This window comes from Salvia splendens, chromosome 3 (assembly GCF_004379255.2).
Source record: "Salvia splendens isolate huo1 chromosome 3, SspV2, whole genome shotgun sequence".
Classification (NCBI taxonomy): domain Eukaryota; kingdom Viridiplantae; phylum Streptophyta; class Magnoliopsida; order Lamiales; family Lamiaceae; genus Salvia; species Salvia splendens.
This window is the reverse complement of record NC_056034.1, coordinates 30,246,553-30,273,512: the sequence shown is the minus strand read 5'-3', so window position 1 is coordinate 30,273,512 and position 26,960 is coordinate 30,246,553. Positions and strand designations below refer to the sequence as shown.

General features: G+C 38.0%; 1 long non-coding RNA gene across 1 annotated transcript; it reads right to left on the bottom strand.

The window, feature by feature from the left end:
- Nucleotides 1-121: 121 nt before the first annotated feature.
- LOC121793730 lies at nucleotides 122-3,167 on the bottom strand. Its single transcript, XR_006049155.1, has 3 exons — nucleotides 2,962-3,167; nucleotides 466-2,569; nucleotides 122-383 (listed from the first exon to the last, which is right to left on the bottom strand). It is a non-coding gene; the product is annotated as an uncharacterized LOC121793730 (long non-coding RNA).
- Between the last annotated feature and the right edge of the window lie 23,793 nt (nucleotides 3,168-26,960).

The window sequence follows — 26,960 nt, the reverse complement described above, 5'->3', positions numbered from 1 at the left end:
TTGGGGAAGACACCATTTCAAATTTGGTTACAACATTCTAGAATTTAAGACCTGTTTAAGGAACTTGTTTAATATCATGTCAAAGAATTTTGGATTAAATTAGCTAGTGCTTTATCAATATAGAGATAGTAGTATTATCCGAAGACATTTAGTACCAAAAGGTCAGTCCATCAATGTTGACAACCTATTCAATTCAACAACCATTCAAAGTTCTTTCCAATTCTCCCAATATTAAAAAAAAACTCCAAGATCAATATTTTCAAATTCCAAACCAAATGCACGATAAATTTAGCTTTCATCATGATCACTTGAATGAGTTCTTTCCAATTCTCCCAATTCTGCACCGTCCAATGGCCACGTCACTTTGCCATCCTTCTCCACCGCTATAAAAATAATGAATTAAAGAAAATGAGTTCAAAATGGAGAATAAATAAATATATTGGTAAATAGAAATGAATTACTCACTTTCATAGTATTGCTTTTTCAAAAATGGTATTGGTTCTCCTTCTTCTTCCATGAGATCGGCAGAACTAGAATTGGACCTCAACCAATCCTCGGAGCATATCAAAGCTTCTACCATTTCCGGTGCCAAAGAGTTTCTAAATATCGACAACACACACCCCCCATGCTGAAAGCCTACTCAGAAGCAACGCTTGATATAGGAATAGCAAGGATATCTTTAGCCATCTCTGATAGAATAGGATAGGAAATACCATATGTCTTCCACCACATAAGAATGTCAAAATCATCTTCATTGGCCTTGAATTGCTTCTCTGCGAAGTAACGAGTGAGCTCTGAGCTTCCATCTTCATCATCATCATCCTCACTAGCAACACAGAGAATGTTACAAGAACTTCTACCAAGCAATCACAGATTAGTCGATCTATTCGACATTTGGCTAGCTGAAGCTGTTTGTGGTTGTGTTTTAGCAGCCACTGGAGTGAATTCTCTCTTGTACAACTCAAATAAGTCAAAGACTGACTTTCTCAACTCCTCTGCCAATTCATTTGCCCGAGCGTCACCATACAACGTCTTCAAACAATGCTGCACATGCTTCATCTTTTGTCTAGGATCTAGCATTGCAGCAATGTACAGAATTTTGTTCATGTTTGGATTAAGCTCATCTCCCTCTAACCAATACTTACCAAGCTTTTCCATCATCTTCTTGGCCATGTATCTAATCTCAGTATCTTCATCATCCTCCAACCTTTTTATGATAAGGAATATGTCACATATCTCCATTAAAAATGAATATGATGTGGCATACGTGGTGCCAGAGATGAGACGAGTCATAGCATAAAACGAATGGAGAAAACTACACATCTTCCTCACTTCAATCTAATCTTCTTCTCTAGGTACGCGTTATGTTTCAGGTTTCTCAAATCCCTACCAAACTGGGGAGTGACGTTGCTGAACAGCTTCATAACCGGCTCATATGACAATGCCGCCTCGAGCATTAAGTAAGTCGAGTTCCATCTAGTAGGTACATCTTGTCACAAGAATTTTTTGGTATCAACCTTACATACCTTGGCAATATCCTTGAAGGCCTTAGACCTTGTTGATGAACCCTTTATCCATTTCACGGCTTCTCTAACTCGTACAACAGCCATGCCTATTTGTTTCATGCCGTCTTCAACAACCAAGTTAAGTATGTGTGCAGCACACCTCTGATGAAAATATTGCCCATTGGCAACAAGCATGCCTCTCGCATTGAAGGTGGACTTCATTTCCTTGATTGCTACACCATTGTTTTTAGCATTGTCCATGGTGCAACAAAAAAGCCTCTGAATGCCCCAGTTCGTAAGAGCCTTTATCAACACCTTAGCAATATCATCCCCTTATGAGTGGTAATGTCAAAGAAGCTGATTATCTTCTTGTGCAGCCTCCATTCCTTGTCGATGAAATGTGATGTAATACAAATAAAGCTTGTGTTATTGACTCCAGTCCAACAGTCAGTGGTAATTGATACTCTACTCATGCTTGGTCTGGAGAAAACCACTTTCAATAGTTCCCTCTCCTCTAGAAACATCTTCACACAATCCGATCTTACCGTGTATCTGCTCGGGATATTAAAGCTTGGTAACATATCACGACAGAATAAACGAAATCCCTCTCGTTCCACCAACCTGAATGGTTGTTCATCAAGAACAATCATCCTGCATAATGCGTATATGCCTCTTTCTTGGATGTCTTGGCGCAATTCATCTTGGCTGAGTGGTGTTTTATTCTTTTCCGCTTCATTTTTCTTCAAACATGAAGCATGATGCTTCCACATAGCGGATGTGCCATTGTTCTTTGGATCAACACATATCGTATTTCCACACAGTTTGCATTTCCCTTTTTGAATTGAATCTTCAACCACTTTATCAAACTTTTTCCATGTATCCGACCTCATTACGTGTTTACGCTTTTTTGATGCCGGCGGCACCATTCCCTCTCCCTCGAGCTCTAGTTCTTCAACCTCAATATCTTCAAGTATATTTTCATGGATTGGCTGATTGCTCCCTATGTCTTGGGTAGAAGACTCTGAAATTGACATCTTCAAGAACAAACACTTTCCTGAAACGATCTGTTCAAATAAATTTCAATTAAGTGACAAAATAAACCCCAAATTTTCCAATGCCCTCAAGACCCAGGTCGCAATGAAAGATTCCTAATTACTACCAGCTCGCCTACAAAATTTAAAAGAAATGTCAAAAAAGTAAATGTAGAGACTCACCACTCCACTATCAGCTAAAAACATTTCAACTAAATCACATAAACAAACCTAAAAGGCAGAACACAAAATTAAACTAATTAAAAAAGGAGAAAAGACGATCAGACTTTATTCTCAGCAATTGAAAACCAGAAAACCAGGGCATTGCACAAGAATCATCAGACAGTTCCAAATAAAAATGACTACACAAATAATTAAAAAGAAGACATATAATACGAAATTAAAAGAAAAATCGAATCTCTAACCTGAGTGAAGAAAAAAGGTGAAAGTCCGAGCCAAAACTGAAACTATCAATTGATGAACTGGAACAGAAATACAGAAACAACGCGTGAGGCAGCGGCTGATGGGATGAGGCGGAGACCGGAGGTGGTGGTGGGTATTGGAGGAGGCGCGGCGGCGCGATTGAAGGAGAAGAATGAAGGGGGAAGAAGGAGAGTGAACAATTAAGGCTTCCTTTTCTTTCTCAGTTTCAGGTTTGAAAAAAAATAATCTAAGTGATGATATTTTTTAATAATAAAATAAAAGAATAATCATAATTAATATACTTAATCGGTTCTTTATTTTAAATATCAGTTAACAGATCGGTTCTCGGTTAGACCGAGAACCGATCAAGACATGCAGAACCGAGAACCGATATAACCGAAAACCGAATTTGGCGGTTCTCGGTTAATCGAGAACCGAGATGATTGGTTCGGTCATCGGTTAACCAACTAACCGATGACCGAATTATCAGCCCTATATACATCCAATGCTTGTAGCTTTTCCTGCAATAATTCGGTCTCAAGAAAATCTTGGACTAGAGGGTCAATTACATCAACGTAGCATAGATTTTCAAAATCGATAGGCTTTTTCATTGATATCAAATGTGAATTTTTCCCCATGAAAATCAATGCAAATTGTCCCTTCAGCCATGTCTACGATTGTCTTAGTTGTCCTAAAAAACGGTCTCCCTAACAATATACCGCTAGACTCCCTAGCTTCAGACTCACTCCTCTTGATCACATAAAAGTCAGCAGGATAAGTAAAATCATGCACTCTCACCAACACATTTTCTAACACACCCCCAGGATTTATGCATGACCTATCAGCCAGTTGGATTAATACCCTAGTGCTTGATAACGTTACTTCCTTCAAATAATTACAAACTGACAATGGCATAACATTAATAGAAGCTCCCAGGTCACACATTGCATGCTCGATTTTTACATCTCCTATAGTTATAGGCAAAGTGAACATACCTGGATCGGCTCTCTTGGGCGGTAGCTTTTCTTGCACAATTGCTGACGCTATCCCTTCCACCATGATCTTTCCATCCTCCTAGGCTTTTCCGGCTATGAATTCCTTTATGAATTTCCCAAGTGGGGGTAGTTTCATGGCCTGGAGGAATGGTATGGTAACATCCAGCTTCCCAAAAATTGACAAGTAATCCACTGGGTTCTTCTTCTTTCTCTTAGTCATGAAACGGTAAGGGAACGGTTTCTTTCCTTTCGCCTCGTCCATCGGTCCTTCAACAGCCTTCCCGGAGTTTTCCTTGGGTACATTCTGGGCTGGAGTCTCCTTCGTTGGTCCTTTTTCTTAGGCGAGTCTACCTTGGGCTGCATGCCCTTGGTTTCACCTTTTTCCCGATGGTTCCTCATCCAAGAAAAATGGGTCCTGCATTTGAGGCAGAGGTCTGAGTAGCTCCTCTTCCGAGACAACGTTTCTCAGTATCTTTGTCCCACTAGGCTCCCCACTGGGCTTCCTCGGTTGGGGTCTTTCATAGGTAGTACCAGAATACAATGTGACCTTGCTTACGTTTGCCTTTTCAGGTACATAGACTGTAGACGGGAGTTTCCCTGAATTCCCTTTCATTTCACCCATCGAACTTGCCAGCTGGGCCAACTTCCTATTCATCATATCAATGTTCGCCTTATGCTCATTCTGGGCATTCTGCATCCCCTACACTACTTGATTGTTGGATTGCAACTCACCCTTGATACTCTGCTGCGAAGCGAGCAGTTCTCCCATCATGTCCTCCATAGATCGCCTCGACCTATTAGGGTATTGGGATTGACTTGGCCCTTGGTGCTGGTTATACTGGGGGTTTTGATTGGGTTGGAAAATTTGGAAGTTTTGCTGGTTCTGGTTAGGTGGATATTGGTTATACTGGCCAGGAGGGTTGTACTGGTCTTGGTGATATTGATTTTAGTTCTGGTTTTGGAACTGGTTCTGGTTCTGCTGATGTTGTGGACCTTGGTTGGGTTGATTCTAGTAATTTTGGAAGTTTCTTTGGTGGGGTGGTACATAAACAGGGTTCGAGTTCTGGTTTTGTGGGTTTTGGTTGTGGTGTTGTTGGTTGTGGGGTTGTTGGTTTCTTCCTGACCAGTTGAATTGGTGGTCTGGATTTGCTGGGCCACGGTTGGGATTCTGGTTCGGGTGGGAGTAGTAATGGTTTTGGCCTTGACCCTGGCCTTGATTTTAGTTCCCATCTCCCCATCGAAAATTTGGATGGTCCCTCCATGGTGCGCCCCGCTGTCTCCCTTGGATCCAATTCCCACTAGAGTTATAGTACCCTGCAGCATTGAGTTGCTCCATGTTGACGAAGTCATTAGGCTGATCATATCCCGGTCCTTGATTTCCCTGTTCTGCACCCTTGTAGCTCCCAGTTGGAGAAGATGGTGGTGCGTTCTTCTCGATTGCGCTCGGGAGTGTCTTTTTCAGCTCTTCCATTTTCAGATCCATCTTCTGCTCTAGCTTTTGCTCCTAGTCAGTAGACGAAACACTCGCAATTCTTTCTCTACTGTACCCATCCCGTGAATTGTCGTATTCCTTCTTTGCGCTCAACAGTTTCCCCAGGACCCTTTTCGCTTCACTGACCCTTAATTGCATGAAGCTTTCTCCTGACGAGGAGTTTGATCCTTTGTTGCTTTATTCATCCTTTCATAAAACGTATGATTTATCTCTATATCCGCCATACGATGGTTGGAACAAACATCCAAGAGGCTCATATACTTCGCCCAATAATCACTCAAGGGTTCTTCGTAACCTTGCTTCACACTGGTTATCTCTCTCTTCAGCGCACTCGTCTTAGATGACGAAAAAATTCGCCTAAGAAGGCTGACTTGAAATCGACCCAACTCTCAATGGAGTCGGGTGACAGGCGCATGAACCATATGTTGGCCTCCCCTTATAGGACGAGCGACAAAGCTTTCAATCTGTAGTCATCCTCGGTTGCTCCCGCTGGTCTTCTCTGTGCCCTACAAATCTTGCAAAACTCATGAAGAAACTCGTAGGGTCCTTCATAGCTCTTACCACAGTACGTGGGTAGAATCGCAATAACATGGGCCTTCACATCACAAGCTGTCTGGCCCGGGGTGACTAGTATAGCTTGTGGTGGTTGTCCTTCGGTATGCGCGTTCAGCGTTCCGATCTCTGGATCATCATCTCCTTGGGCAGCCATTCTCTTTGGGTTATCCTCCAACTGTAGCACCTGTTCTGGTATTCCTCCTTCTATGGTGTCTTGCTCTTCGTCACTACTCGTGCCTAGGTCAGACAGGTCTGTCGACAGGCCAAAACGAGTGGTCACGAGTATAGTGCCTCGTTGAAGTATCTTCGGTCTCCAATGGTCCGGAGCCGAACTGTTTCTCATAAACTGAAAGAAAAGGAAAAGAGAAAAGTTATACACAATATGTACGCCAAAGTATCACACAAAAGAAAAGTTATACACAATATGTACGCCATTCATCCCCGGCAACGGCGCCATTTTGATAGATGCAGCTTTGTGCAGGCGTCGCGTCAAGGAAAGGATGTGTCCTACTGATTAGGATGGACGTCCCAGCTAAGCTTGAACCTGGTATCAATAATTCCTCAACCCACTTCTGCTGACTAGTATAGTGGATGTAAGAGTCGAATCCCACAGAGATGAATGCGCTTTGGTAATTGTGGTGATATTCTGGAAAGGTTAGTTAGCTACCACGCTTTGGGTTGAGATTCTAACTAGACTGAAAATTAAGGTGGTACTCTACTGACTAGGAGATGTAAGTGATGATTGATAACCAGCTGTGTACGTGAGAGTGGGGGAACATTATGTTTCAGAAAATAAGTGGAAGGTACGGGGTTACTATAAAAGGCTAAACGGAATATCAGAGAATAAGTGGTAGTTAGGTGACTAGGCTGACAGATCTATAGGGTACCAGCAGAAAAAGTAGAGAAAAGTAAAGGACAAAAGCAAAAAGTAACTAAAAAGTAAAAGTGGTCCCAAATTTGGATGTGGATGTCTTCTTCTTAAACATGAATAAACTCATATTAACAAACCCAGATTCATGGACGAGAAATGCAGATTAACAACTCACAAGAACAGATCTACAATCTAAACTCCAAATCAAAAGATTAAACTAACGAAACTGAGATTATGCTTACTAGGTAACATGCAAGGTGGCAGAAATCACGTAAACTAGGCTTCCACACTTAACCATTTCAGATCTAAAATCTAACAGCTATCTACACTCATGAACTCAGATCTATCAATTCGAAAATGAAAACATGCTCGCAACACTTGAAAATTACAGTAACAACTAGATCTAAGCTATCTAGACAGAAAGAAACAGAATCAAACAGGAACCGATGCACAAAAACGACTTCATATCATAAAAACGTTTGGATCACAACTAAGACTTCAAAGTAAGCAAATATTGAAAATGTAACCGATCCAACGTAAGAAAACAAAGTGCGATTAACTAAGAAAGTAAATAAAGATTGGTTTTCCACTCCGGGAGATGGAACTGCTGACACTACACAACTCGCTGACTGGAATGAGAGAATGCGGAACTCCGACGAACTGATGAAACGCTCAGGTGACCATGGCTGTGGCGAGGAATGAGAATATGAAAGACTAGGCTGAAGGAAACTGATCTACCGAGAGAAAATATTCTAACTAAGAGTGGAGTGTGTCGATCCCCTTTTCCTCTCTCCAAGTGGCTTCCTTTTATAGGGAGGCATGCCCTTGATTTTTAGGGTAGACTCTCTTTGCGAAATGACCCTTTTGCCCTTACTTGTGGCTGATCTTCCCAGCAATCTTTCTTCTCCATCTCGAGCCTTTTTGGCATGCATACTGGTCAGTATAGCAACATTCTGATGCCCTTTTCACCTGAGTTATACGATACCTTTCCTTCTGACTGGAACCCTTTCCCTGCACACTTTAGCAATTGTTTTGCAGATATATTCCAATTATGCACGTTATACTGAGCAGTAACCAAGGCCTAATACGACTTATCACGTATCCAACAATAAATGCTAAACACATCATCTATGTGGGATCGATCCTTACTTCCCTATACTAGTTAATAGTATTGTGGGTTAAGGTTTTGAGAACACACTTTTTAGATCTTCGGTTCATCATACTCAAGTCGAATCTAAGTCAAGTTGATCATCCTGAGTTTCCAGTGTATCCACTCACCAGCATTTTGCAGGTAGAAGGCACGCATAGGCCAACTGGATCAGTTTGATGATTTAACTTGAGCAAGCTTCAACGATACAAAAAGAATGAGAAGAACAGAGACTGAAAAGTAGCGCCGTTGTCGGGGATGATGGCGTTTATCTTATATTTGTTGTAAGACTCCTTGGGTGTAAATATTTTTGATATTTTCTTTGTTCCTTTGTTTTGATTTCAGTTGTGAGACAACTGAGGACAACAATAGTGAAGAATCAATGTCCTTATCTATGTGGATCAAGCATTTTCCTTGCTGGTGTGAACCAAGGGAGCTACTGGAGCAAGGGAATACATAGATGGGAGGAGCGTCTCAGGTCTTACTTAAGAATTTTAGTTTAACTTTTGTAAATAAACTTTTTGTTGTTTTCTGTTTTCCCCAGTTCGAAGGCATCGAGTCCAAGAGGTAAACAGAAAAAGAAAATGGAGTGGAGCCACAGACTGCTCAAGACGAATCACCTCCCACTCCACCAATTGACTCGGATGCCAACTGTGAAGAAAGTGAGGATATCACCTTCATGAGTCCGCTTGAATCAATAATCACCCTAGACAAGGAGGAGACCACCCTGGTTTGTGACCAAAAAAATGATTTAGAGATAGGTTCACTCTATGCCCTCTCGGTGAATGAGCCGACATCTGCCATATCTATCACTCAGGGGCAGGAAGTGGTGTATGTGAATCCAGAAGTACTTGCCGCCTTACCTATCTTCTTGGGAACTAGTGCTGAGAGCTCGAATGAATTCTTTCGTGAGTTTGACAAAATTTGCAGAGTGCAACAAAGGCCAAACGGGTCAAGTGAGGAGAATTTCAAGCTGAGAACTATTCCCCTCTGTGTGAAAGTCGAAGCAGATGCCTGGTTTAGAGGATTGGAACCCAACAGCGTCAAGAAGTGGTCAGATTTCAAAATGGAGTTCCTGAACCAATTCATTCCAGCGACAAAAACAAATGCACTCCGAAGGGAAATCAAAGAGGCTACCCAAGAGTATGGTAAGAGCATGAGCAAATACTGGCACAGATACAAAGGTCTTTTGGATGCATGCCCAAATCACAACCTGATGGAAGTGGAGGTCTACTCAAAGTTCTACGATAGAATGGATGCAAAGAGCAAGGACAAGCGGAGGAAGTTTCTATAAACTCAGGTTAAGGAAGGCCAAGATTGTCATGGAAAGTCTTCTAAACGCAAAGAGAGAGTACGATGATACATCAGTGACCCCATTGCAAAAGAGAGTGAAGAATACTCCCACAAAGGACAATGACAATCTACTTAAGAGCCGGATTGACAAGATAGAGGAAACCCTCCAGTTAGTGATTGAGTCAAGCCGACCTCAAGTCCTTCCAATCCAACCCCACTTACAGACTGATCAAGTGAGTCACCACCAGAATACAAGAGAGATCTGGAGTTCAAATACGAGTTGGACCCCTGGAGGTCAAGCAGAGGTGTACCAACAGGAATACCCACACCGTGGAGAATGGAGTTGGGCAGAAGAGTACTGTAACATCCCAACAATTTTGTGACTCTTTTTATATATTTATTTGAAGTTTCAATTATGAAACTTTTGTTTTATGCGATTAAGGGAATTTTGTGAAAAATTTGTCGTGGGTTATGTGGAGTGAAGTGTTTGATATTTTATATTTTATAATGTTGGGAATAAATTAAATAGGATCATGCATATATTTTTCTAGACAATTCTTTGGAATTTTCGACCCTTCCTACTTACTTGAAATAGTATTACATTTCTTGGATTTAATTAATTGTTTTGGGATATTTATCCAAATTAAATCCAAACCAAATGATCACTAAATTTTACTACATGAAATTCGAACTCTAGCCTACCATCCTTGGGAGTTTTGAAAATCCCTTATTTAAAATAGGAGGATGAATTATTTTTTTTTATTTAATTGGTGCCTTGTTGACTCCATTATTTTGAATTAAATCCAATTAAATCATGTCACATTTTATTTCTTCACCCAAATTAAATAAAGAGTTGAAATAATTCCCTGGCTATTTAATCCTAATTGTTTTCGGCCCCTTCTCTTTTTTTTGAGGATAATTTATTTGTTTCCTATTTTGTGGAATCCCTTTTTATTCAATTAAATACCATACTAATACCTATGTCTAACTAATTGGGGATGTGAACATTTCCTTTTATTCCTCACCTATATCACACGCCCCTATGCCTTTTTTTTTCTTGTGGGAATTTATTTATTTGTTACCTATTTTATGGGAGCCATTTTCCTATAAAGAAATTACCAAATTTAAATCTTATTTTATTTAATTGAGGATTTAAATAATATCCTTGTGCATTTCCTCTTAAATTTTCGGCCCTTACCCTATTTTTCCTACTTGAAGATTTAATTTATTTTGTTCCCTTGTTTATGGAATATTCAATGTTTTATTTCCTAAATTGTGGATCTATTTCTCTCCAAGTAAATACCAAATAATTCCTTGTTCATTCTCAGCCATAGTTTTCGAAAATTATGCCACTTTTAATTGTGGGAATTTTAATTATTGACCTCTATTTTATTCCCCCACAATTAATTAAATTTTGGATTTAACCTAGAACTATAAAATCACCTAAACTAAACCCTAGCCCCCATTTTCTCCTACCCTAGCCGTCCACTCTCTCCCTCTCTCTCCCACACGCCTCTCCTCTCCCTCTCCATATTCTCTCCAAAAATCCTCCATTCATCCTTGTTCTTGCATCTGTTGGAGTTGATTTTGAAGAGTTTCCGACGAATCGCATCAATTCTTGTTTCTACCGATTCGTTTTTTATCAAGAAAGGTATATTTGATTCACTTTCCCTCAATCTTTCCATTTAATCCGTGTTCTTGAATCCTACATGCATATAGTGAGTGTAGGAATCATAGATCGCAAAATTAATCGGTGGGAATTTGTGTTTGCATGAGAACTTTGATGAACATGCGATTTTGAATGAGTTTATGTGAAGTTTGATTTGAATCTTTGGTGAATGATGTGAGTTTATGTGCAAACATGATTATGAGAACCTTTTTAAGCATGATTGTGTGATATAAGCATGAAAAATTGTGTTTGGATGATTGAGGAAGAAGCCCTATTTTTGAAATTCTTAAGCCTGGAATCTGTGATGTCGGACAGTGTATTCCGATGTATTTTTTACCAACCAAACGATCGAATTTTGACACTAACTTTTAACTGAGTAAAATTGAAGGTGTTTTCTGTGTTGTGTGTGAAATTCAGCCCTTGTTGATGAAAGATGAATATTTAATGAATTTTTGAAGTCGATTGCGCAATTCTGCCAGAAACTTGTTTTCTCTCCCAGAAAGTTTCGTTTTCTATTTGACCGACCAAATGGCCTCTTTTTGATGTGAAATTTGAACTAGATGAAATTAGATGTGTCTTCTGAGTTGTGTGAAAACTTCAGCCTCATTGGACATCGGATGAATGTTTGGTGAATTTTTCAAATGAACTGCGCAGTGCTGCCAAAATTTTTTGTTCCGACCAGAGAGTTGTATTAATGTTTTTACTGACCAAATGACATGATTTGAGTGAGAATTTTTAACTGGATGAACTTGAAGGTGTCTACTGTGTTGTGACCAAATTTTAGCTTCGTATGAGGTCGGATGGATTTTTGGGTGATTTTACAAACCAATCGCGCAGTTCTGCCAGATTTGTTGTTATGTGGAAATATTACTTGTTGCCAAGTTTTAATGATTTATATGATGCATGTATGATTTGGGAAGGTATCCTATGACGTGATTATGTGCGACACGTTGAGAAATATTATGGCATGTTTTTCTTATGTGATGAATGTTGGGATGGGTAAATTTAAGAGAATGATAAGAGGAACGATAGGACATGCATGATAATGTGAATTTATGGAAGGCTGGTTTGTATTGTGGTTTGGCAAGGGTGATTGTGGATACGTGAGCTCGAGGAACAAGAGTTTCCATAAGTTGGGTTTTGTGTTGTTTAAACGATCGAGGTGGGCTTTCTTTTCAAATCTCTTTATTTTCCGAAAATACGATGTGGTGTTATAAGGGTGGTTTAACTGTTATGTCATGTCATGTTAGTTTTGTTTGTGAGATTGTTGTTTGATGCCTAGTTTGTCTGACCTTGCTCTGTTAGGCTATATGGTTGTGTTGTGAAACGAATTCGGGTCTGAGTAGGGCCGCAAACCCTATCAGGCTGTGTATACTGGTGGGATCGCGAGCCGTCCTTGCTAGTCGGCCGGTCTCGTGGGCGAATAGTGTGGCCACACTTTCGTCGCACTGTGATATGATGATTGTGATTGATGGATTGATGTGAAAAGTGGGGAGATAAATTGTCTGGCCAGACTTGAAATATTTTTGTGTTCTCGTGATATTTTCTTACTACATATAAAACTCGAGATCATTGGTATGGATGACATAACTATATTAAAATATTTTCGGAATGAGCCCATTGAGTTCAACAAGTACTCAGCCCTGCATATTCTTTTCTTTATGTGCAGATTGAGCGGGATGTTGCGGAGGATGTTGAGTTGGCCTGAGAACTTAGGATGCGTTGTGTCTTCATACATAGGCGTTATCCTTGACTCTCTTTAAACCTTATTTCTCAAGACTTTAATCTTTTTCGTACTGTGTTTGAGCATGTTTGGTTGTGTTAGGTTGTAACCGAGTACTTACATTGTTATCTGAAAATGGTGTTTCCGTAAATTAAACTAAATGTTTTTTTTTCTTTAGAAGTTAATTGGGTTTTTTTTTAAAGTTTATTTTCTCCGCTGCTTCTTTTAAAAGTATTTATCATAAGTTATTTCTAATTAATAGTAAAAATTATAACCTTAAACTTCTTTAAACTAAAATGTTTTTCTTCCTTTAAGCTAATTGAGTTTTCGTAAACTGTTATCCTTGTAAATTGTTGTTTTTGTCGTCCCTTGGTCACGATCGCCACATTTGTATTACCCGTAGTATGGGCGGTCGTGACAGAGTGGTATCAGAGCTTCGTTCTTTCGCTCTGGTCCGAGAGTCTTCTTTCAACTTAAGTCTAGATTAGTACCCCTAGACTAGAAGTGTCACGAAGGCTCAACATCCGAAGCATCACGCTCAACCAAAAGAAAGGGAGGTATGTTTTGAATTGTTGGAAGAATGTTGAATCGGTGATGATATGGTAAAGATGTTTTGGCAAGAGTATGCATGTGTATGAAACCTATGTGTATAATTATGTTGAAACATGAGCATGAGTGACATGATGTCGTAATTATGTGTTATGTGTGGGAAATTGTGAAAGTACTACGATGTAAGCATGTGACCATAGGAAGCATGTTATGAGGGACGATTGATTGTTTATTTTTACATGAAAGATGAAAGTTGATATTCAAGTATGTTTTGAGTTTTGAGCAAAACTTTTACTCTAAAATTTAAAGTAAGATTGGAAAATTTTGAGGAGAAGTGTGAAAGTGTAACGGAAATTTTCTATTTTAAAAGTTTTGAATGATAATGTGAAGTGTGAAAGTGTTTTGCTTTGAGATGTGAAAATGTTGTGTGTTATAGTACTTGTTGTGATAGTTTGTTATCTGCGAGTTGATGAAATGTGTTGTGAACTTAAAGTGCCTAAAAAGTAAGTTAGATTGGACGATATCGAATTTAGTTGTTGACAACTGCAATATCACTTTTCCGAGTGATAGGACAAATGGAAATATGTGGTGTGAACTCGAACTTTATGGAATGATTACGGATCTAAATTTGTTTCCCCCCCCCCCTGAATGACAAGAACAAGTAGAATGCGAAAAGACATAGTATATGATAAAGAGATTAAGAAAAGAATAAGTGCAAACAGAAGAGATGTTCCAAACGAGAAAACGTTCGAGGCAAGAAGAGATGCAAAATGATGTAATCCTACAACGGAGGTAGAGATCATACCTGCGATCTAATAAGATAAATCTAATCTTAAGTCAAAAGTGGCGAAGCGACGAAAACGACCGTTATAACATGTTGAGAGCGCGAGAATAACTACAACGTTTTAAAGAGAATGACGGTTATCACGTGCAAAGAATATATGAAGATATGGCTTTCGACTAATGTTATTAGATGTAATAAAACGATGAATCCCAACTTGGAATCTACTGTTTTGTAGAACGATGTTACCATGTTCGGCCTCAGGAGGATGAACGAGAGAGTGTGACCTTCGTAGCTAGCATGAACAATCTTAAATCAACAGTACTTACTTGGATTCTAAGTTCTTTTTCGATACGTATTGAATAATCGTGAGCCCTTGTCTATTTAAACCCCTTGGTTGACCCATGCTTTGCAAGTAACGCTTATTATTTCTTTTCATCCATTGAGTCATAACGCACTTTCAGTTCTTGGAAAGTGGTGTTGCCTTCATAACTTTGGACACTTGGATTGATTGTGGTCTTCTTGACTAATTATCTATACGAACAATATTTTGACTTTGTGAGCCTTTGCTATTGAACTTTGTTCCTAAGGCTGCTTGCAGTTATGTCCTTCAATATAATCACGTTTCGCATACATGTTTTCTATGGGATATTCATCTTCGAACTTTTGTTCAGCTCTTCATTTTGTAACCATGTCCATGTCAAGTTCTTTCTTACAGAGTAAAATTCTTTTTGGTTCAGTTCCCCTATATGAATCATTTCCATAGTGGAACTCTTCTTTCTACAAAACAAAATTAAGGCCTATATTTTGTACCTTGCCTTAACGAATTTAATCCACTTGATTTTTTTTTAAAGTTCCTTCAACCTTGGTTGCCTTTCAAAAACTTATGAACTCATTGATGTGATTTTATTATTCCATATTATGATTTTCATGGAACCATGACCAATGCTACTTTATGACATTTGTCTATACTCCTAAATCCTCTCACGATTAACCATCTCATGTCATGACATGTTTGAACCATCATTCATTGATGCCGAATTTTTGCAAATTTGATTTGACAATTTAAATATCTTATTTGGCAGCCTACTATAGAATCTGAGACTTAATCGAGTTTCATCCTATTTTCAAGACCTATCTCATATTCTTTCGAGCTCTCATCAGAAGTAAAGTCTCAAGCTTTGTGAGTTTATCTGAGACCTTAATTCCCAGATTGAACATGATAAGTTCAATGGAACTTAGACCTTGCCTTATTCTCTTCAAACTAATTTTTGCAAATTGGTGACGAGATCCAACAGAGTCAGCCAGAAATGTTGTTTTTGTATCTTTGATAAATTCTGAGGCCTTTCTACTTAAGACACTTTTAGTGATGCTACAATTTTGAAATCAGTTCATATCCAAGTAAGACTGCTTGATCAATTTTCGCATTCTTGATACTAGACTAGGAGGAAAGGGTGAGGTTGAGCTTTTCGAATGCACTTTATGCGGGCGTGTTTGTAGATATGTTGATTGGGTTTGAGGGTGTCTTCACCTGTTGGAGGTCTGGTTGATATTGCGCAAACTTGCACGAACATAGAGTTTGTGTTAGGAAAGTTAGGAGTAGTAGCTCGACTTTTGCACGTTATGCCTTTGGAGAACGTTGACATAATCTTGGGAATGGATTGGCTTACCGAGATCTACGCAACGATTCACTGTAAAGAGAGACAAATTTCTTTTCAAGCCCTGGGCAAAGAGCCGACTATCTTATATGGGATCTCCATGAACCGACGAACCTCCATAATCCCCGCATTGCAAGCAACCACGATGATTAGAAAAGGGCGTCGGCGTATCTTGTGTACTTGAACGAAAAGGAAAAGAAGGATTTGAAAGTGGAAGACGTGACTGTGGTACGAGAATTTCTCGAGGTGTTTCCCGAAGCTTTGCCTGGACCGCCACCCGACAAACAATTAGAGTTCACTATTGATTTGGAACCAGGGTCTGCGCCAGTATCGAAGGCGCCATACCGAATGGCCCCTAAGGAGTTGGCAGAATTGAAGATTCAGTTGCAAGAACTGTTAGACTTGGGTCTCATCCGACCTAGTGTGTCACCGTGGGGAGCGCCAGTGTTGTTCGTTAAGAAAAAGGACGGAGCGATGAGGATTTGCATCGACTATCGTGAACTCAACAAGATGACCTTGAAGAATAAGTACCCACTGTCGAGGATTAATGATTTGTTCGACCAACTTCGAGGAGCGGGCGTATTTTCGAAAATGGACTTGAGGTCAGGATATCAACAACTAAAGGTCCGACGAGAGGATGTGCCTAAGACTGCTTTTTGCACTCGTTATGGTCATTATGAATTCGTCGGATGCCATTTGGGCTGACCAACGCCTCGGCCGTCTTCATGGACTTGATGAACCGAGTTTTTCACGAGTATCTCGACAAGTTCGTGTTAGTCTTTATCAACGATGTTTTAGTATACTCGAAGAACGAGGAGGAACATGGATGGCATCTACAAACAATGTTGGAAACGTTGCGAAAGGAGAAGCTTTATGCCAAGTTTAGTAAGTGTGAGTTTTGGTTGACTCGAGTGAACTTTCTTGGTCATATTGTGACGGCAAATGGGATTCAAGTAGACCCAGCAAAGGTCGAGGCTGTGCAAAATTGGAAATCGCAGAAAACGCCGAGCGAAATCCGCAGTTTCTTGGAATTGGCGGCATACTATCGATGCTTCATCGAGGGATTCTCTAAAATCACGAGACCAATGACACAACTGTTGAAGAAAGGAGTCAAAGTGGTTTGGACGCCGGAGTGCGAGGCGAATTTCCGACTGTTGAAAGAGAAATTGACTACAACACCTGTTCTAGCCGTATCGGCAGTTGACAAGGACTTCGCCGTCTATACCAATGCATCGAAGGTAGGACTTGGTTGCGTGTTGATGCAAGATGGGAAAGTGATAGCTTACGCTTCCCGACAGTTGAGGCCGAATGAATTGAATTTTCCGACGCACGACTTGGAGCTAGCAGCAGTAGCATGCCCTGAAAATTTGGAGACATCATCTCTACGGAGTGAGATGCGAAATATATACGGATCACAAGAGTCTCAAGTATTTCTTCGAGCAGAATAAGCTAAACATGATACAACGACGTTGGTTAGAGATCGTGAAAGATTATGACTGTGGTATTCACTATCATCCGGGCAAGGCGAACGCAGTAGCCGATGCTTTGAGTAGGAAGAACCAACCTCAATTGGCTTATTTCCTAACGCAAGAGGAAGCGTTGATTCACGAATTCGACAGAATGGGATTGGAAATACTAAAAGCGCCCGAGACAGTAAGAGGAAGAATCGCGACGCTAGTGATTGAGCCAGATTTGAGAACCAGGCTCACGACGTGATAAGAAGGTGGAAGAGTTACGTGCGAAGGTGAGAGCCGAGAAGCTTGATCATTACCGTGAGGAGGCGGATAATGCCTTGACGTACAATGGACGATTGTGTGTGCCGAGCGATGAGGCGCTAAAAGATGAGATTTTGAGTGAAGCGCACGACACGCCATATACTGCTCACCCCGGAAGCACGAAGATGTATCGAGATTTGAAGCAACGTTTTTGGTGGAATGGAATGAAAGGAGACGTGGCGTCGTATGTGGAGTGATGTTTACAATGCCAACAAGTGAAGGCTTTACACCAACGGCCATATGGGAAATTGCAACCACTTGAAATTCCCGAATGGAAGTGGGAGCATCTAGCTATGGATTTCGTGACGAGTTTGCCAAAGTCACAGAAGGGCAACACTGCGATTTGGGTGATCATCGATCGACTAACTAAAAGCGCGCACTTTTTACCAATTCGAGTTACTTATGGAGTGGACAAATTAGCAAAGCTCTACGTGAATGAGATTGTACGATTGCATGAAGTGCCAAAGACCATTGTGTCCGACCGCGATGCGAAGTTCACATCAAAGTTTTGGATGAGTTTGCAAAGGGAATTGGGTACACAACTGAACTTCAGCACTGCTTATCACCCGCAATCGGATGGGCAGTCAGAGAGGACGATTCAAACGCTTGAGGATATGCTGTGAGCCGTTGTCTTAGATCGAGGGGAAAGTTGGGAAACTGTTCTACCGTTGGTGGAATTCGCCTACAACAATAGCTACCAAGCGACGATCGATATGGCTCCGTTGAAGCCCTGTATGGCAGGAAGTGTCAATCCCCACTTTATTGGGATGAAGTTGGCGAGAGGAAGATGTTAGGGCCCGACGCTATAAAGGAGATGACCGAAAATGTGCATCAAATCCGCGCAAGGATCAAGGAAGCTCAAGATAGGCAGAAGTCGTATGCTGACGTGCGTCGAACGGAAATCAAATTCAACGCTGGTGACAAAGTATTCTTGAAAGTATCCCCGACGAGAGGAGTTGTGAGGTTTGGAGTGAAAGGCAAGCTGAAACCGCGTTTTATAGGACCATACGAGATTATCGATTGGCGTTACCTTCCTACTTGGAGATTTAATTATTTTGTTCCCTTGTTTATGGAATATTTAATGTTTTATTTCCTAAATTGTGGATCTATTTCTCTCCAAGTAAATACCAAATAATTCCTTGTTAATTCTCAGCCATAATTTTTGAAAATTATGCCTCTTTTAATTGTGGGAATTTTAATTATTGACCTCTATTTTATTCCCCCACAATTAATTAAATTTTGGATTTAACCTAGAACTATGTCTAATTAATTGGGGATATGAACATTTCCTATTTTGTGGAATCTATTTTTATTCAATTAAATACCATACTATTACCTATGTCTAATTAATTGGGGATGTGAACATTTCCTTTTATTCCTCACCTATATCACACGCCCCTATGCCTTTTTTTTTCTTGTGGGAATTTATTTATTTGTTACCTATTTTATGGGAGCCATTTTCCTATAAAGAAATTACCAAATTTAAATCTTATTTTATTTAATTGAGGATTTAAATAATTTCCTTGTGCATTTCCTCTTAAATTTTCGGCCCTTACCCCATTTTTCCTACTTGGAGATTTAATTTATTTTGTTCCCTTGTTTATGGAATATTCAATGTTTTATTTCCTAAATTGTGGATCTATTTCTCTCCAAGTAAATACCAAATAATTCCATGTTAATTCTCAGCTATAATTTTCAAAAATTATGCCACTTTTAATTGTAGGAATTTTAATTATTGACCTCTATTTTATTCCCCCACAATTAATTAAATTTTGGATTTAACCTAGAACTATAAAATCACCTAAACTAAACCCTAGCCCCCATTTTCTCCTACCCTAGCCGTCCACTCTCTCCCTCTCTCTCTAACACGCCTCTCCTCTCCCTCTCCATATTCTCTCCAAAGTTCCTCCATTCATCCTTGTTCTTGCATCCGTAGGAGTTGATTTTGAAGAGTTTCCAACGAATCGCATCAATTCTTGTTTCTACCGATTCGTTTTTATCAAGAAAGGTATATTTGATTCACTTTTCCTCAATCTTTCCATTTAATCCGTGTGCTTGAATCCTACATGCATATAGTGAGTGTAGGAATCATAGATCGCAATATTAATCGGTGGGAATTTGTGTATGCATGAGAACTTTGATGAACAAGCGATTTTGAATGAGTTTATGTGAAGTTTGATTTGAATCTTTGGTGAATGATGTGAGTTTATGTGCAAACATGATTATGAAAACCTTTTTAAGCATGATTGTGTGATATAAGCATGAAAAATTGTGTTTGGAAGATTGAGGAAGAAGCCCTATTTTCGAAATTCTTAAGCCTGGAATCTGTGAAGTCGGACAGTGTATTCCGATGTATTTTTGACCAACCAAACGATCGAATTTTGACACTAAACTTTTACTGAGTAAAATTCAAGGTGTTTAATGTGTTGTGTGTGAATTTCAGCCCTTGTTAATGAAAGATGAATATTTAATGAATTTTTGAAGTCGATTGCGCAATTCAGCCAGAAACTTGTTTTCTCGCCCAGAAAGTTTCGTTTTCTATTTAACCGAACAAATGGCCTCTTTTTAATGTAAAATTTTAACTAGATGAAATTTGATGTGTCTTCTGAGTTGTGTGAAAAATTCAGCCTCATTGGACATCGGATGAATGTTTGGTGAATTTTTCAAATGAACTGCGCAGTGCTGCCAAAATTTTATGTTGCGACTAGAGAGTTGTATTAATGTTTTGACTGACCAAATGACATGATTTGAGTGAGAATTTTTAACTGGATGAACTTGAAGGTGTCTACTGTGTTGTGACCAAATTTTAGCTTCATATGAGGTCGGATGGATGTTTGGGTGATTTTACAAACCAACCGCGCAGTTCTGCCAGATTTGTTGTTATGTGGAAATATTACTTGTTGCCAAGTTTTAATGATTGATATGATGCATGTATGATTTGGGAAGGTATCCTATGACGTGATTATGTGCGACACGTTGAGAAATATTATGGAATGTTTTTCTTATGATGATGAATGTTGGGATGGGTAAATTTAAGAGAATGATAAGAGGAACGATAGGGCGTGCATGATAATGTGAATTTATGGAAGGCTGATTTGTATTGTGGTTTGGCAAGGGTGATTGTGGATACGTGATCTCGAGGAACAAGAGTTTCCATAAGTTGGTTTTTGTGTTGTTTAAACGATCGAGGTGGGTTTTCTTTTCAAATCTCTTTATTTTCCAAAAATACGATGTGGTGTTATAAGGGTGGTTTAACTGTTATGTCATGCCATGTTAGTTTTGTTTGTGAGATTGTTGTCTGATGCCTAGTTCGTCTGAGCTTGCTCCGTTAGGCTATATGGCTGTGTTGTGAAACGAATTCGGTTCTGAGTAGGGCCGCAAACCCTATCAGGCTGTGTATACTGGTGGGATCGCGAGCCGGTCTCGTGGGTGAATAGTGTGGCCACACTTTCGTCGCACTGTGATATGATGATTGTGATTGATGGATTGATGTGAAAAGTGGGGAGATAAATTGTCTGGCCAGACTTGAAATATTTTTGTGTTCTCGTGATATTTTCTTACTACATATAAAACTCGAGATCACGGGTATGGATGACATAACTATATTAAAATGTTTTCGGCATGAGCCCATTGAGTACAACAAGTACTCAGCCCTGCATATTCTTTTCTTTATGTGCAAATTGAGCGGGATGTTGCGGAGGATGTTGAGTTGGCCTAAGAACTTAGGATGCGTTGTGTCTTTATATATAGGCGTTATCCTCGACTCTCTTTAAACCTTGTTTCCGCTGCTATATTTTGAACTATGTCTCAAGACTTTAATCTTTTTCGTACTGTATTTGAGCATGTTTGGTTGTGTTAGGTTGTAACCGAGTACTTACATTGTTATCTGAAAATGGAGTTTCCGTAAATTAAACTAAATATTTTTTTTTCTTTAGAAGTATTTGTGCTGGACATATATTATAAGGAAATATAAGGAAACCTCACAAAATATATTGAAACTAAATATAAGGAAATATTTGTGGTGGACATATATTATATACTAAATATGCACAACATACACAAAATATAAACATTGGAAACCTCACAAAATACACACACATACACATCCTACACACACTACACATAATGCATAAAACATAAATCTTAAACACACTATATACAAAATAAACACAATACGCTACACACGCATAGTACACTACACATAAAATACACAGTATAAAACCAATACACACGTTGCACACGCTATATAAACAAATAGCACACGATATACAAAAAATACATGTACGAAACATGCACATATACAAAATACACACACTGCACAAACTACATAAAACACACCTTTTACATAAAATACACACTGCACACCTTATAAACACACTAACCTTATATACTACAAAATATATTGTACACAAAATACACACTATACACAAATTATAATCAAAATACACACATACACAATACACACACATTATAATCAAAATACACACACATACACATATAGTACACAAAATACACACATTATATAGAAAATACAAATACATTACACACTACATACAATTCACACAATACACAAACTACACAAAATACAAACATTGCGCTACACGCACTATCCACAATACAATACACACATTACAATACTATGAACAAAAAATACACACGTAGGTAAAATACACATATTATAGACGCAAAATATACCAATTACACACACATATACACTAAATACTAGCAAAGCAAAAACATGCTACATACGCAACACGCAGTTCACACACACAACACACACTTTTCATAAAATACACACATTATATACCTACCCATATACACATACTGTACACAAAATACACATAATGCACACTTTAAGCACAAAATACACATAATTCACACACTACACATTACATTCATTGCACACAATACACACAATACACAAAATTCAAACATTACGCTATAACACTATAGACAAAATATATCTACAATACACACACCGCACACACACTATAAACATAAATACACGTAGGAAAAATACACATACATCACATATTACACAATATACACACTGCACATGTTTTACACAAAACACACAAATTACACACTAAACCAGTGTTGTTAGGGTCGCGGGTCGGTCCGGGGCGATGAGGCTGGACCCCGGGTCGTGGGGCGATGGGGCGCCGGGGCGAGGGACCCACGAATCGGGGCGCAAAATTATTTATTATTTATATATTAGTAATAATAATGATTAAAGATAATTCACTATAATATAAATAGTATATTTACATAACAGGTAAAAAATATTTTTAAAGTTCAATTTTGACATTGGGTAGAAAAGAATTATTGGAGGAATTATAATCAATTTACTTATTATAATATTTAATTAATGGATTTTATAATAGAGTCATTTTGGAAAAAGATGAAAGATTGGAAAAAATAATAAATTATTATTTTATTTCTCTTCATTTAAATAAACGTAATTGTTATTTTAAATCTCTTCATTAATTCATAAAACAAATTATCAAATAAACATATAATTATTATTTTATTTCTCTTCATTTAATTCAGAAAATAAAATTAGGTAAAATGAAAAGCTCTATAAATAGAGATTGCAATGTTCTAAAGATTACTAAATTAGCTTTATATAAACCTAAAATTAAATTATAAATATAAGGAATTAATAAAAATATGTTACTTATACAAATAATAACAATAGAAATAAACAATAATTGATGGGGTAACAATAGAAATAAACAATAATTGATGGAGTACAAAGTAATTTCATTTCCCGATGTAGTCACTATCTATCTCTCTCTCTCTCCCCTCCCCTCCCCTCCCATCCCTCTTCTTTTTTCTCTGTAAAAGCAAAAAAATTGCAGCCAACCGGCGAACCAGGGCGGACGGCAACAGGTAAGCCCCCGATCCGTCTCTCGCTCCAGTCGCCCCGACCGCCCAGAGCGCGCCCCGACTGCCCAGAGCGCGCCCCGACGGCGCCCCACGTATCTCGCTCGGCTCACCCATGTTGGGGCGAAGCCGGGCTCGATCATGGCGACCCGCGCCCCGAGCGCGCCCCGGGCGCGTTTTTGACAAAACTGCACTAAACAAACTATAAACACGTAATAATACACAAAATATACACAAAACACGTAGCACACGCTACAGACAAACTACACATACTAAATACATGCACCAAACATACAAAAAGAGAACACATTATACAACAGAAAATACTTATAAAACACACTCTAAACACAATATACGGAAAATATTTGTGCTGGACATATATTATATACTAAATACGCACAACATACACAGACTATAAACATTGGACACCTCACAAAATACACACATACACATCCTACACACACTACACATAATGCACAAATCACAAAATTTAAACACACTATGCACAAAATAAACACAATACGCTACACACGCATAGTACACTGCACATAAAATACACAGTATAAAACCAATACACAAGTTGCACACGCTACATAAACAAATAGCACACGATATACAAAAAATACATGTACGAAACACAAACATATACAAAATACACACACTGCATAAACTACATAAAACACACCTTGTACATAAAATACACACTGCACACCTTATAAACACACTAACCTTATATACTACAAAATATATTGTACACAAAATACACACTATACACAAATTATAATCAAAATACACACATACACATATTGTACACAAAATACACACTATACACAATACACACACATTATAATCAAAATACACACACATACACATATAGTACACAAAATACACACATTATATAGAAAATACAAATATATTACACACTACATACAATTCACACAATATAAAAACTACACAAAATACAAACATTGCGCTACACGCACTATCTACAATACAATACACACATCACAATACTATGAACAAAGAATACACACGTAGGTAAAATACACATATTATAGACGCAAAATATACCAATTACACACACATATACACTAAATACTAGCACAGCAAAAACATGCTACATACGCAACACGCAGTTCACACACACAACACACTTTTCATAAAATACACACATTATATACCTACCCATATACACATACTGTACACAAAATACACATAATGCACACTTTAAGCACAAAATACACATAATTCACGCACTACACATTACATTCATTGCACACAATACACACAATACACAAAATTCAAACATTACGCTATAAAACTATTGACAAAATATATCTACAATACACACACCGCACACACACTATAAACATAAATACACGTAGGAAAAATACACATACATCACATATTACACAATATACAAACTGCACATGTTCTACACAAAACACACAAATTACACACTAAACAAACTATAAACACGTAATAATACACAAAATATACACAAAACACGTAGCACACGCTACACACAAACTACACATACTAAATACATGTACAAAACATGCAAAAAGAGTACACACTATGTAACAGAAAATACTTATAAAACACACTATAAACACAATATACGGAAAATATTTGTGCTGGACATATATTATATACTAAATACGCACAACATACACAAAATATAAACATTGGACACCTCACAAAATACACACACATACACATCCTACACACACTACACATAATGCACAAAACACAAAATTTAAACACACTATACACAAAATAAACACAATACGCTACACACGCATAGTACACTACACATAAAATACACGGTATAAAACCAATACACACGTTGTACACGCTATATAAACAAATAGCACACGATATACAAAAAATACATGTACGAAACACGCACATATACAAAATACACACACTGCACAAACTACATAAAACACACCTTTTACATAAAATACACACTGCACACCTTATAAACACACTAACCTTATATACTACAAAATATATTGTACACAAAATACACACTATACACAAATTATAATCAAAATACACACATACACATATTGTACACAAAATACACACTATACACAATACACACACATTATAATCAAAATACACACACATACACATATAGTACACAAAATACACATATTATATAGAAAATACAAATGCATTACACACTACATACAGTTCACACAATACACAAACTACACAAAATACAAACATTGCGCTACACGCACTATCCACAATTCAAAACACACACCACAATACTATGAACAAAAAATACACACGTAGGTAAAATACACATATTATAGACGCAAAATATACCAATTACACACACATATACACTAAATACTAGCACAACAAAAACATGCTACATACGCAACACGCAGTTCACACACACAACACACTTTTCATAAAATACACACATTATATACCTACCTATATATACATACTGTACACAAAATACACATAATGCACACTTTAAGCACAAAATACACATAATTCACGCACTACACATTACATTCATTGCACACAATACACACAATACACAAAATTCAAACATTACGCTATAAAACTATTGACAAAATATATCTACAATACACACACCGCACACACACTATAAACATAAATACACGTAGGAAAAATACACATACATCACATATTACACAATATACAAACTGCACATGTTCTACACAAAACACACAAATTACACACTAAACAAACTATAAACACGTAATAATACACAAAATATACACAAAACACGTAGCACACGCTACACACAAACTACACATACTAAATACATGTACCAAACATACAAAAAGAGCTGATACTATACATCAGAAAATACTTATAAAACACACTATAAACACAATATACGGAAAATATTTGTGCTGGACATATATTATATACTAAATACGCACAACATACACAAAATATAAACATTGGACACCTCACAAAATACACACACATACACATCCTACACACACTACACATAATGCACAAATCACAAAATTTAAACACACTATGCACAAAATAAACACAATACGCTACACACGCACAGTACACTGCACATAAAATACACAGTATAAAACCAATACACACGTTGCACACGCTATATAAACAAATAGCACACGATATACAAAAAATACATGTACGAAACACGCACATATACAAAATACACACACTGCACAAACTACATAAAACACACCTTGTACATAAAATACACACTGCACACCTTATAAACACCCTAACCTTATATACTACAAAATATATTGTACACAAATTACACACTATACACAAATTATAATCAAAATACACACATACACATATTGTACACAAAATACACACTATACACAATACACGCACATTATAATCAAAATACACACACATACACATATAGTACACAAAATACACACATTATATAGAAAATACAAATACATTACACACTACATACAATTCACACAATACACAAACTACACAAAATACAAACATTGCGCTACACGCACTATCCACAATACAAAACACACATCACAATACTATGAACAAAAAATACACACGTAGGTAAACTACACATATTATAGACGCAAAATAT